A 12759-nucleotide genomic window follows, 5' to 3' on the forward strand; every position below is an offset into this window, starting at 1 on the left:
TTTCTGTATACAGCACATACTACAGACATACATCATTTACCCATTCAGAACTTACCCTAGACAGATCAAATAAACAATCACTTGTTATTCTACCTTGTTTCTAAATAGAAGGGTACAATGGTCATTTACTCACAAGTCATTTGGACCATAAAAGAAAGACTTTATGTATAGACAGACATCATTTACCCATTCAGAACTTACTCAAGAGTCGAGGCAGATCAAACAAATAGTCAATTGTACACCAAGTCAAACCTACTCACTTGTTTTCTTGGATGTTGAATCTGAAACCCAATTACCAAATCTTAAAAATATTAAATTAAAAATAGATTTTCATAAAAAAGTTTATTTGACTGATTAATGTGAGGAGAAAGAATTCGAGTTGACTCACCTGAACAGCAAATACATTTTCAGATGCTAATCTTTTTACATAGCTAGCAATTGATATAGTATCTCTACCACATGCAACCATCAATAAAGGCCCATCCCTAACAAAAAAAATGATTAATGATAAAAGAAATGAAAATTTTAGCTAGAAGTAAGCTGCTATTCTTAAAAATTAATGGTAAAAATCTATAAGAAAGGCTTACTTGTAAGTAGTTCCTCTTGCCATTGTTACTACTGACTTAACATCAACTTCAATTATAGATGATAAGCCAACACTTCCACCATTTTCTGTGGTCAAAGCATTTGACTTTACTCTATTTAGTTGTAAATAGATTAAACACTTCATACGTAGCCCATCAGTTTAGGGTTCCACTGATCTCAATAACTGGGCTCACTCACCATGGACAACCAGTTATATTCGGTTTTGGATTGCTTTGAATCCGATTGTTCTTACATTTCGCTACTCCAAAATTGGCTCCATGCAATGTCAGAAAACCAACCTGTCTCCATCACAACCGAACCTAATCATCACATTCAAATGGCTGTTTCACAGGGTTTTCCCCAAACCCATCATTGATTCTGTAAATGGAGAAGGAGAAAGAGAACATAATTAGTTTAGCTATGACATCAACAAAATCTAAACCTTTCATCAAAAAACTCATAAAACTTACTCAATAAAATAGATTTTCCATTGAACTTAGCTACTATACGATGTCTAAAATAACAACAAATTTCACTTGGGACTTTCAACAAACACCTGGATGGCATCCACATTGGGACATCTTCCTTCTATTTATATGTACTCAGACAGGGTAACTTACAACCGATTCAAAAAAGAAACACAATAAAAATAGATGATCAATACTAACAAATAGAAAAGACAAAGATGCAAATATATATTTACCAAGCAAAGAGGTGAACCGAGTTGGTAAGTGTGTCACAGGGAGCTGCGATGGATTAAAATGAAGAGATGGATTCTTCAGTCGTTGAAGAGGTGAACTCAAATCAGAGATGGATGCAAAATAGAACTCAAACCGAGTTGGTATTTGCAATCCCATCACTACCCCCTGTAACAGCCCAAACCTATAAAACAAACACACCCACTAAGCAAAATAGAATTATGCAAAAAACTTTGAAGCATTTCAATCCTAATCAAAAGATACTTTTGGAGTCCAGAAACTATCATAATTTTTTTTTTATATATTTGAATAAAACTTCAACTTTTAACAAACTAGTAATGTACCAAACCTTTTTCAGTTTTGGTATTTCAAGGTTCTAGAGACCAAAATTGATATGATACCTTGAAATAAGGACCAGTTTTGAAAAAAAGCGTTCGATTTTGGACTAAAAATGTAAAAATCAGAAAGACGTTGAACCATTTTAGTAATTTATTTTAGTCTATATATTATTATCTTATGTACCGAACCTTTTTTAGTTTTGGTATTTCAAGGTTCTAGGGACCAAGATTGATATGATACCTTGATATAAGGACCAATTTTGAAAAAAGCGTTGGATTTACGACTAAAAATGTAAAAATCAGAAAGAACTGGAACCATTTTAGTAATTTAGTGTTATATATTATCTTATGGATTAAACATTTTTTAGTTTTGGTATTTAAGGTTCTAGGGACTAAAACTGATATGAAACCTTGAAATAAGGACTAATTTTGAAAAAGTGTTGGATTTTGGACTAAAAATGTAAAACGTCAGAAAGAACTGGAACCATTTTAGTACCTGAGATGGAGTCCATACTACTTGACTAATGGCATCCATAGCAGCCTCTCTGAATCCTTCAACAGATGCAAACCATTGTGCAGTTGCCCTAAAAATCGTAGGCTTTTTTGTCCTCCAATCATAAGGATACTTATGCTCTAATATCAAGAAAACAAGGGCATTTAAGTAAATTTTATATTAAACCATTTCAATGGTGTCTTATAACTAACTTACTGTAAGGTTCCACCATGATAATTGATGAAAGTTGATCCAAGTGATCAATTACAGCAGCATTCCCATCTCCTAACACATCAAGCCCTTTAAAGATTCCAGCTTCTTCAGTGAATTTTCCTTCATCGTCTACTGGGGATATTATTGGCAAATTGTATTTTAATCCTGTTATATAATCATCTTGTCCATGTCCAGGGGCAGTATGGACAAGTCCTGTTCCTGATTCTGTTGTGATGTAATCTCCTCCAATCACAACTAGACATTCTTCCCCATTTATTGGATGTGCATATCTGTTCAAAATAAGTAATTTCAGAAAAAAAAAAAAAAAAGTAAGTCTTGATAAAAACATGAAACTATGAGACTTGTTGGTTGGATGGAATCGGAATGAATGATTCCATTCCTACCTAAGTATACCTGCAATTTTCAAGATCTGAACCGAAAACTGTTTTCTTAACAGCAAGTTTCACATTCCATTTGGATTCCAGTGTTGACAAAAGGTCAAGTGCAACAATGAAAAATGGTATCTTAGAGCCTTTCAAAACACTACCAATTCTCTTCTTTCCATCTTCAGAAGATGAAGTAACATCAGGTGAAGGTGATTGCACTTCAACAATGGCATACTGGAGCTTGGAATTCACTGCAACAGCTAAAAAAAGAAAGAAGAAAAATTACACTATTACATATAAACAACTGATTACATAAAAGTTGTTTAAGGAAAGAAAGAAAAAGAAAAAGAAAAACTCACATGACACATGATATATGAATTATGAAGGTGGACACATACCAGCATTTGCAGGAATGGTCCAAGGAGTTGTGGTCCAAATTGCAAGGGACAATTTGGGAAATTCATCAAGTAATCCATCTTTAGTTGGAGTAGTTAGTAATTTGAAAATTGCATACATGCTCTTTGAAACATGGACTTCAGGATACTGCAAGAAACTTCCAAGGAAAATAAGACACTCTATATATGTATCCTATTTTTAGTAAATATTTCATGATATGAATTAAATTATAATTTTGTTTTCTTGAAATTAACTAAAAACTTATTTATTTATTTATTTTTAATTATAATCTTATCTGTTTACCTCTAATTCAGCCTCTGCAAGAGCAATGCGTGATGAAGGACTCCCGTGCACTGGCTTTCTCCGTCTGTATATGTACCTTTTGAAAACCATTTGCCCAAACACTTCAATCTAGAAAAAACAAAACAATTAAATAATAAAAATAATAATAATAATAATAATAATAATAATAATAATAATAATAATAATAATAATTTGGCATCAGTACCTGAGCAGCTTCATATTCTGGATCAAGAGTGAGATAAGGATGATCCCAATCTGCCCATACTCCAAATCTCTGTAGACATATATTATATATTATATATGTTTAATGTTATCTTTTTTTTCTTAATAATACTAATAAAGAATTATAATAAATTGACCTTGAATGATGCCATTTGTGCCTTGACTGTTGCTTTAGCAAATTTAGCTGATTTTGCTCTTAATTTTATTGGTGTCAATCCGTTTCTGGCATCTTGATCCAATGACTGCAATACTAAGATAGTTCAACAGAAAATTACTCTTAAGTCTTAATTAATATAAGCTTTAAAAGATTATTCAGTTTTATTATTGAATTGCATTAATCTGATGGAATTGGAATTCGAGATTCCATTCCAGGGTTGCCAAATGGATGGAATTCCATTACCATTACGTTGGAATCCTTCAGATTCCATGGTTAATGGATTTAACTATTCATCCTTGTTCTTCTTTTTCAGTAAATGACCAAATTATCATATCAACATAAAGAAAAACAGAAGATATATAAATATGACTTAAGTTAAAAGATTATTTAATGGAAGAAGAAGCAACAAACTATCACTTACCTTTCAACTCAATGGGTAGACCATGGCAATCCCATCCAGGAATGTAATGCACATTACAGTTTTGAAGAAGCTGTCAAATAAATAAATAAATAAATAAATAAATAATAGAAGTTTAGATACACTCATACACATTCATCATATGCATACTTGCATAGTATTTATACTATAAAGCACATTTTCACACATAAAACTTGACTAAAATCATTTTCTAGGATAGCCTTTTGCATTATCACTATAAAAGGATTTGGATATAGCACAAAAATCATGGAAGATAGAAAAAATTCCACTTCTATCCTTCAATAAGTGAAGACAACCACATCAAATCATACCTTATATCAGTTAATAATATCCTTTATGATCTTGTTTAATGCAAGTCCCATGTGTAAATCACCATTAGCATATGGAGGACCATCATGAAGAACAAAAGTTCCCTATTAAAAGCAAGAAAAAAATATATCAGAGAGAACAAAATAAGAAAAATTTAAAAATGAACTTGAATAATTTCCAAAACTGACCCCATTATTCTTTTCAGAAACTTTCTTGAAAACCTGATTTTCATCCCATAATTTCTGGATTTCAGGTTCGCTTACTGAAGAATTTGCTCTCATACCAAAAGTTGTTTTAGGAAGATCAACAGTGTGCTTGTATTTTCGATCTCCTTGCTTTGTTCCTAAACAATGGAATACATGGATAGTTAGTAAGGTAGTGTTTGGCATCAGGGAATCAGGGAAGGAAGGAATGGAATCGGTTACTCCATTGTAATGAGACTTTGTTTTGCCTGATGGAATGGAATAAGACCCCGATTCTTTCCATTTTGTTAACTTTCATTCCATCATGGAAAGGAATGAAAGATTAGTTTATAATGAAACATTATTTTTTCAAAATTTCAATACTCTACATAGTACATACATTACAGTTTTATTTTTTTACCAAATAACAAAATAAAATTTTTTGTTACAACTTATTTGGTATCTTTCTTACTCAATTACCATGTTCACTCCATTACATTCCCATCCAGCCAAACAACCCTAAAAGCTCTTTAAAAAAAATGTAATCAGGTATATACCTTTAGAATCTACAAAGGGTATATATGATAAAAGAAATTTTAGTTGTAAGGTGATATCATACTAAATTACTAATTACTACAACATGTTACAACATGGTCAGAGACCCTTGGCGGTGATGACAGAATGTGTGATTGCAATTTAAGAGATGGATGATAACATATATAATGATAAAAGAAATTATGAGCTGCCTACCTTTGCTTTTCTCTGATTTTTAATTCTTTTCTCTTTCTTGCATATAACCAATTTAAGAGACCGATATGTGGATCGTTGGTCCAGATTCTTAAAGGTTCCAAATTTTCTTCTTGCAATAAACAATTTGCTCAAGGAATGTGTGATTGGCAATAATAAATAAATAAATAATTTATTTGTGTTACCTCTGTAAGATCATCAGGGAGATGAAAAGTGTGACGCATTTCTTCAGGAGATTTTCCTTTTATCATGTGGGCAAGTGCACGGCTTGTGAGGTCAACTAGTGATCTTAGCCGGAGACTATCCTCACCAGATGTCAATTCACATAACTTTTTTGTATCCAACCGAAGTTATGATCTGCTTACCTCAATGTTGAAATGGCGTTCAATGACCAAATCAGGGGAAAAATCGCACCATCAATGAAATGGTAGCGGAGATGTTGATCCGAGCCCTAGAAATCGGACCAAAGGGGTGGGGGTTATTGACTAACAATGTTATACTGTAAAGGTGAAAGTGAACGAGATTTAGGAGAGGGGGAAAACAATTTTTAGTGTAATATGGAGAAGGTTCCTTCAAGCACTAGAAGATGGTCAGAGACCCTTGGCGGTGAGAGATCGGAGGCTAGGTGGTGGTACCATAGAAAAGATAAGATGTAAAATAGAAAATGCTTCCTTCTCTAAGATGCGATCAAAATTTTTGCGATGCTAGCCTCGTCGGACTCCAAATCCAAAAAATTAGTTGAAGTAAACTCAATCATTGGCTTTATGATAGAAGTAGATGGATGATGAGAAGTAGAGCGGAGGTGAAAATAACCCCCAATCGCTATCAGGCTCTGGAATCATTCGCTTGTGAAATTTTTGTGAGGCAGTGGATGTCGGTGAGAGGTGGAGACGAGGGAGGGGAGATATGAGATACATGGAAATGAATGTAGGGGAAGAAGGCGGGGTTTTAAAAAATTTGGGGATTTTATTTTCCCTCTGAGAGGAGACATGCGTTTCTTAAAAAAATATAAAACGACATTCACAGAGGACGCCCGTTTTAAATAAAGTGCCCTCCGTTTTTTTAATTTTTTTACATGAGACACTAATTTAAGGGCACGCAATAATGCGCGACCTAAATCCTTAAATTTTTTTAACAGATGACACTTTTTTAATGTCACTCTCTTTTACGTAACATAAATCAATAAGTATCGTGGTTTGCGCGTCGTAAAAGGGTTTTTTTCTTGTAGTGTCTATAAGAGGTATTCATCTAGATCTGTTCTTACATGTTAATTTCGATATTCATATGCTAGATCTAGGGTTTATGGCTTTGGATGATTATTGCATGTTCATTAGACAAACTAGATTCAAATCTTTAGGGTTTTCATGTACACCATATGAATGATGTAGTGCTCATAACCCATTAGAAACAGGTGTATCCAAATGTTTATGGTTTGGAATATCTCCCATAAAGGTCAGGTTTTGTAACTCCTTCTAGGGATGAACAACTAGTTTTGGAAACTCACTTCCGAGACCAGGAGCTTTTGACCAAGGATGAAAAAAAATTATGAGTCATCCATTCATTCGCTTCAAGCAAGTCAATAGAATTATGCAGAGCATCTATTTTGGTGTTGAGACGTTTGTTATCAGAAATCAAAACATTTCTTTCAGAATAAGTGATTTCACATTTTCCTTTAAGAATGATACATTCATCTTGTGACATTACAAGTTGTCGTTCTAAAGACTCTATTTTTAAGTTCTTATCCTCGAAACGTAACCTAACACGACTTAATTCACTGTCCTTCTTCTCACTGGCTTCTATGGCTAACTCATAGGCTCTATAGATGGTGTTTATATCTGTTTGGATTGAGTTCAGATAAAATTCACAAAGAGTCATATCAAAATAATTATCAGTAATCATAGATGTTACCTGCTGAACATGCTTCGACTTGGTGGATCGTTGGTGGCCATGTAGCAGTAGTTTGGTTCAACAACATCATCTTCATCTTGATCTTCTGACCCTGAATACCAATAGCATTCATCACACTCAAGGGTTTGTCTTGCCATCAAACACATGTTTCTTCCATTAATCATATCATCATCATCTCCGGATGACCAATATCCTTCCACATCTCTAGACACAGTTGTGGAAAATGCCTTTTCACTTTCAGCCATTTCCTAGGCTCTTCAAGCATAGTAAGCAGAATCCTTGATTTTTGCTTTTTGTGGGATATCAGCAAGACAGTCTTTTGCAAAATGGTTTTCATGACCACACTTATGACACACAATTTTAGGTTTGTCAGGTTATGATGTAGGTTGAGGTTCCGGGGTGAAGTTGGGTTTAGTGATGTTTGGTTTGTAGGCTGGTAGATTTTCCAGAGTGAATTGTTGTTGAGGAGCAGAGTATGATTGATGATTGTTTTGATTAGGAGCATGAAAACAATTGTGATAAAGTTTGTGAAAGGGATTAAATGGACATTTGTATTTCATGCAGAGCAGTGTGAACTCCTGTTGAAAGCGGAGTTCAGTGTCCATGGCTTCCGAATGAATATCACCATCAGTAGGGTAGTTCTGAGTAGATGAGTTAAGCAGCAGCATCTCTAACTTTTGTTCTAACTGGAACATGAGGACCTTCTTTAATGGATCTCCAGATAGCTTCACCTTTCTCTTTGGCTAGTAAAACCTTTCCATTCTAACTTTCCAATCATCATATTCTTCAACAACTAGCAATAGGACATGAGTAGGGCAACTGACACTATTTTCTATTTGCATTGAATGCATTTGTTGAGAATTAGAAGCAGCTATTGAAGCTAAGATATCTTCAAGAAAAAGTGGTATATATAAGAACTTTTGTCCTGAACACATAAATGTTTGAAATACCAAGGTAGTCTCAAACCTAGTATAATCTGATCTTATGGATTCAAAGGACAACCACTCAAGCTCTTATACCAATTGTGTGAACAAGAGAGCTGGTGCACAGGGATAAGGTATGAAAACTCAAACCTTGAGTTAATGCTTAAGATAAATGTCTGCTTACTAAGGAATGTTATAGTCAAGTATGGCAAGACCAGTCATGTCTGAGTTAATACAATCAACAAAGTGTTCAAGATATTAGTGAGGAGTGAAGATAATGACCAAGGTAAAGACAATAAATGAAGAACAAGAAGAAGATTTTAGAGAATAACTGGAAAGGTGAAGTAAACTAGAATGATGCTATATTTGTTTGAACAATCCGTCTATTGATGTTGTCATTTAATACTCCTTTAATAGGAGAATGAGGTACATACTACAAACCATAAACATACATAAGACTGGATAATAGAGTTACTTCTGACACTCTGATTATCTAAGTTTACAAAAAGACTAAGTCCTATGATACATTACGTCAAACAAAATGCCAAAGATAATTACCGAAGATGGAAAAGAACATACAGACAACATCACTACAAAACAATAACTTCGGAACATAAACTTTGTTCCGAACACCAACTTCGCTCCGGAACATTGATTGCCTCCTGAACATCTTCTGACTTCGGAACACCTTCTTAATCTGGAACTGGCTTACTTCAGACCATACAAGGACAAAGATTGCTAGAGTTTCACTTCCAGGTTCCAACACTAGATTGCCAAAATTCAACATACTATAACATATACCATAATAGAGATGAGATTTAGAATCGGAAAACCGGACTGGAACCAGAATCTGACCAAAACTGGAACTGTTAGAACTCAAATATGTTGAACCTATACGGGTCTCAGTTTTAAAGAATGGCTTTATCTGGGTTTCGGGTAATTCAGGTCTGGTTAAAACGGGTTTAAGAACCGTAACCGTGTTAGGAACCTAAACTGGTTTTAGGGGCCATAACCGCTTTCTATGAAAAGTTTAAAACATGCATATCTCATTCATCTAAAGTCAGATTGGCATGAGGTTTTTTCAAGAGTGTAGTTCATAGTTTGTACATGATTTTAGACTATAATTTTTTTATCTTTGAGTTAATATTCATTTACTTATAGTCCCTCAAAGTCGGGATTTTTAAGTTGGACATTTTATGTTTTTTAGATCTTTTTTGTATTATGTTAATCTTTTAAAACATACATATATAATTCGTTTGAAATCGGAATAACATGCGGTTTTTTCTAAAGTGTAGTATAGAGTTTGTACATGATGTTACACTATGATATTGCCATTTTTTTTCCAATTCATTCACTTACAGTCCCCCAAAGATGGGATATCAATGATGTGAATTTTCTGTTTTTTAGGTTTATTTTTATATTTTGTGAAATTTTAAAAATGCATATCTAATTCGTTTGAAGTTGGATTATCATGATGTTTGTTGCAACGTATATTTTAGATTTTGTACATGATTTTAGACTATAGTTTTGTCATTTTTGGTTTCATATTCGTTGACTTATAGTCCCCCAAAGTCAGGATATCAATGCCGTGAATTACTGTTTTTCAGCTATATTTTTATATTTTGTGAAACTTTAAAAATACATATCTAATTCTTTGAAGTTCAGATTATGATGATGATTTTTGCAATGTGTAGTTTAGAGTTTGTACATGATTTTATAGTATAATTTTGTCACTTTTGGTTTAATATTCAATAATGTATAGTCCCCCGAAGTTCGCGTATCAAAGTTGAAATTTTTCAAAGTTCAACCACAAAATTACCAATAATTTCCTGATTTATAGTGTTTTCCGGTTCAAGACCCACTTGACCTGGTTCCGCCTGACTCACTTTAATGTTTCCAGGTTTTTCAGTTCTAGACCCACTTTACCCTCTACGTTACCCATACCAAATCGGAACCAATTCCTATATACTACTCCGATTTTCGGTCGTACAAAATCCCGGTAACCGGTTCCTGGATTTTGCAGTTCCAGGTCTAATGGTCTAGGTTTGGACCCACTCTCATCCCTATACCATAACTTGCTGATGAAAACATCTGATACATCAATACCACGACGACTCCTAATGCGAGCCTCATCTATTCAATCGTAGCAAAGAAGCACGTACAACGCCTACTTGCTCTACAACTTCCAAGCTATAAGATCGAACTTCTAATGACAACCACAATGTCGGGGACTCTCAACTACAATCACTGAACTAAATCAAACAATATGTCTCTCGAGACCAGGAACACATTAGATCTAAACTTCAAAACCCATATTCCAGAACAGATATTCATCCTTCCATCGAATCCACCCCTTGCCTTTGAGCATGATCACTAAAAAACATGCGGAAAAAGAACTCAAACACATTAATTGCAAAATTTCCACCAATTCCAAATCCATAATATGCACCAAAAGCCTTTAATAAACCCTTGACTCCTTGAAACGCCATTCGCTACCACTGCTCCTAAGAATAAAGATGAAAAATCCAAGAATTTTCACATTTGCCTCCAATCCTTTCTAACTCAGGTGTAACCCCACCTGGAAAATCACTTGAGACATTCACCAAGAACTTTATGATTCGAGATTTTGTAACTGATACTCAATCCTGATAATCAAAACACTAATAATAGCTTGTGAACAAACAGGATTTATGATGCAATACGTTTCGTAGAGACTTCCTGATACACAACTGGTAATCCCAATAACCCTTAACTTTTCCCATATCAAAACCGGCTGATTTGTGAGTCTACCAACTTCTATCAATGCGCCAACACTGAAAGTACCACAAGCAGAAGAAATAAACAATCTTGATTACTAGGCCCGCAGCCTACGACTGGAATGCTTCCACTATTAGAACGATCTTGTCGACATTGCATCATTCGCCCAACACTCTGGTGGCATAAAGATACTTACCTCATCCATCGCCTTACAGGGACCCAATCAACTTCCCTTTCAACACTAACATCGCGCCATAATGACATAATTTTACTATGCACAATTCCTTTCATAGAAAAAGATGTTATCATTGCAAAACCTTATGAAATCATGGTCGCACACGACCCGAGAATAAGATAAATGGTCATACTCTTGATCCAATTCAAAGGCAATAACCCAAAAAAAGAACCATGTGCTCCATTGATATTTTGACCAGCCCATATACATCCCTCTCGAAAATATATAATGAACTAACGACAATGTACACCCTTAGGGAACCCTTGACCTCATGCAAAAAGGGAAGAAATACCAAAATTCTATCAAATGAAAAGCCTAATCCATTAACATAAAACATCCTCATGATTGATATAAACAAGATCCCATACTTGATTTAGATGGAACATACCCCATCAATACGCCACTATCTCACTAAAACCTTGGAGATCATTCAAAAATGCCGCTCAGACTCTAGCCAGGTCCATCTAGTTACTAACCTCAAATTATGGACTCCCACTAACCAAGAACATTGTTCAAACTCAAGCCGAACCTGACGATATGTTAAAGAATCCATTGAACTTCAACTGATATAGTCCAATACTTCTAAAGAATATCCGCTTTGATGACGCATGATGTGACCAATGGTTGAGAACACAATGACACTTGATCAGAAGAACCAAAACCCATGTGGAGATGGACATTCGTCACTGAAATTTATTTTCTGATCGACATCTGCCTACTCTAAGCTGAAAATAGCAATCCAAGCTACGAGCTAACAAATCTCTCAACAACCGATACACAACCTGAGTGATCCCATATAATTGCACCGCAGATCCCTATGAACCATTCTTCCAATACCGCAAATCTCGAACAAATCGATGATTCTCCAAGCAGAATACCCAGTTCTCCCCCACTAAGGGATCGAACCACCCAATGGTGATGGAGCCAAACCATAATACAAATCGGTTCAACCATGTACCAATCATCCCAGACTTTTAGAATGAAAATGCATATGCAACCACCGTCTCACAATCCAAGACATATAGTCCTACATGTTCCCACGCTAACATACTATCGCTAAGGACCGCAACCAGCTAGCCCCATGCTGGGTTTACATCCCAATTCTGAAAGAGCATAATCCTTGTCACCGATAGCGACTATCCAATCCATCAATTAGCCACTCCACTTCCAGCTGAAATATCTAAGCCAATCATGAGAATCGCTTCCTTCTTGAGTCCTACGAGTCAATGCACGACCTCGAGCAAAACCCTCGAGACCTCAAAATCAACAAACTCATCAAGGTCTGAACCAATCAACCCAAACCGCTATCGCCACTGGGCCCAATACAATTTCCAGACCCATCCTTATGCTCGAGCAACCATAACCAAAAGATCAACAAATGCGAGACTACTGCCATCTCTACCGACCAGCCCTTAAAGCCCCCAAAATTTTCTTCGATTTAAAGAGTTACCAAATTACCCTTGATCCT

General features: G+C 35.1%; 1 pseudogene; it reads right to left on the reverse strand.

Moving 5' to 3' along the window:
- Positions 1 to 2731: 2731 nt before the first annotated feature.
- Positions 2732 to 7621, reverse strand: LOC145076509 (isoleucine--tRNA ligase, chloroplastic/mitochondrial-like; annotated as a pseudogene).
- Between the last annotated feature and the right edge of the window lie 5138 nt (positions 7622 to 12759).

The sequence above is a fragment of the Lactuca serriola genome, chromosome 9 (genome assembly GCF_051521515.1).
Source record: "Lactuca serriola cultivar US96UC23 chromosome 9, Lser_US96UC23_V15, whole genome shotgun sequence".
NCBI classification, from domain to species: domain Eukaryota; kingdom Viridiplantae; phylum Streptophyta; class Magnoliopsida; order Asterales; family Asteraceae; genus Lactuca; species Lactuca serriola.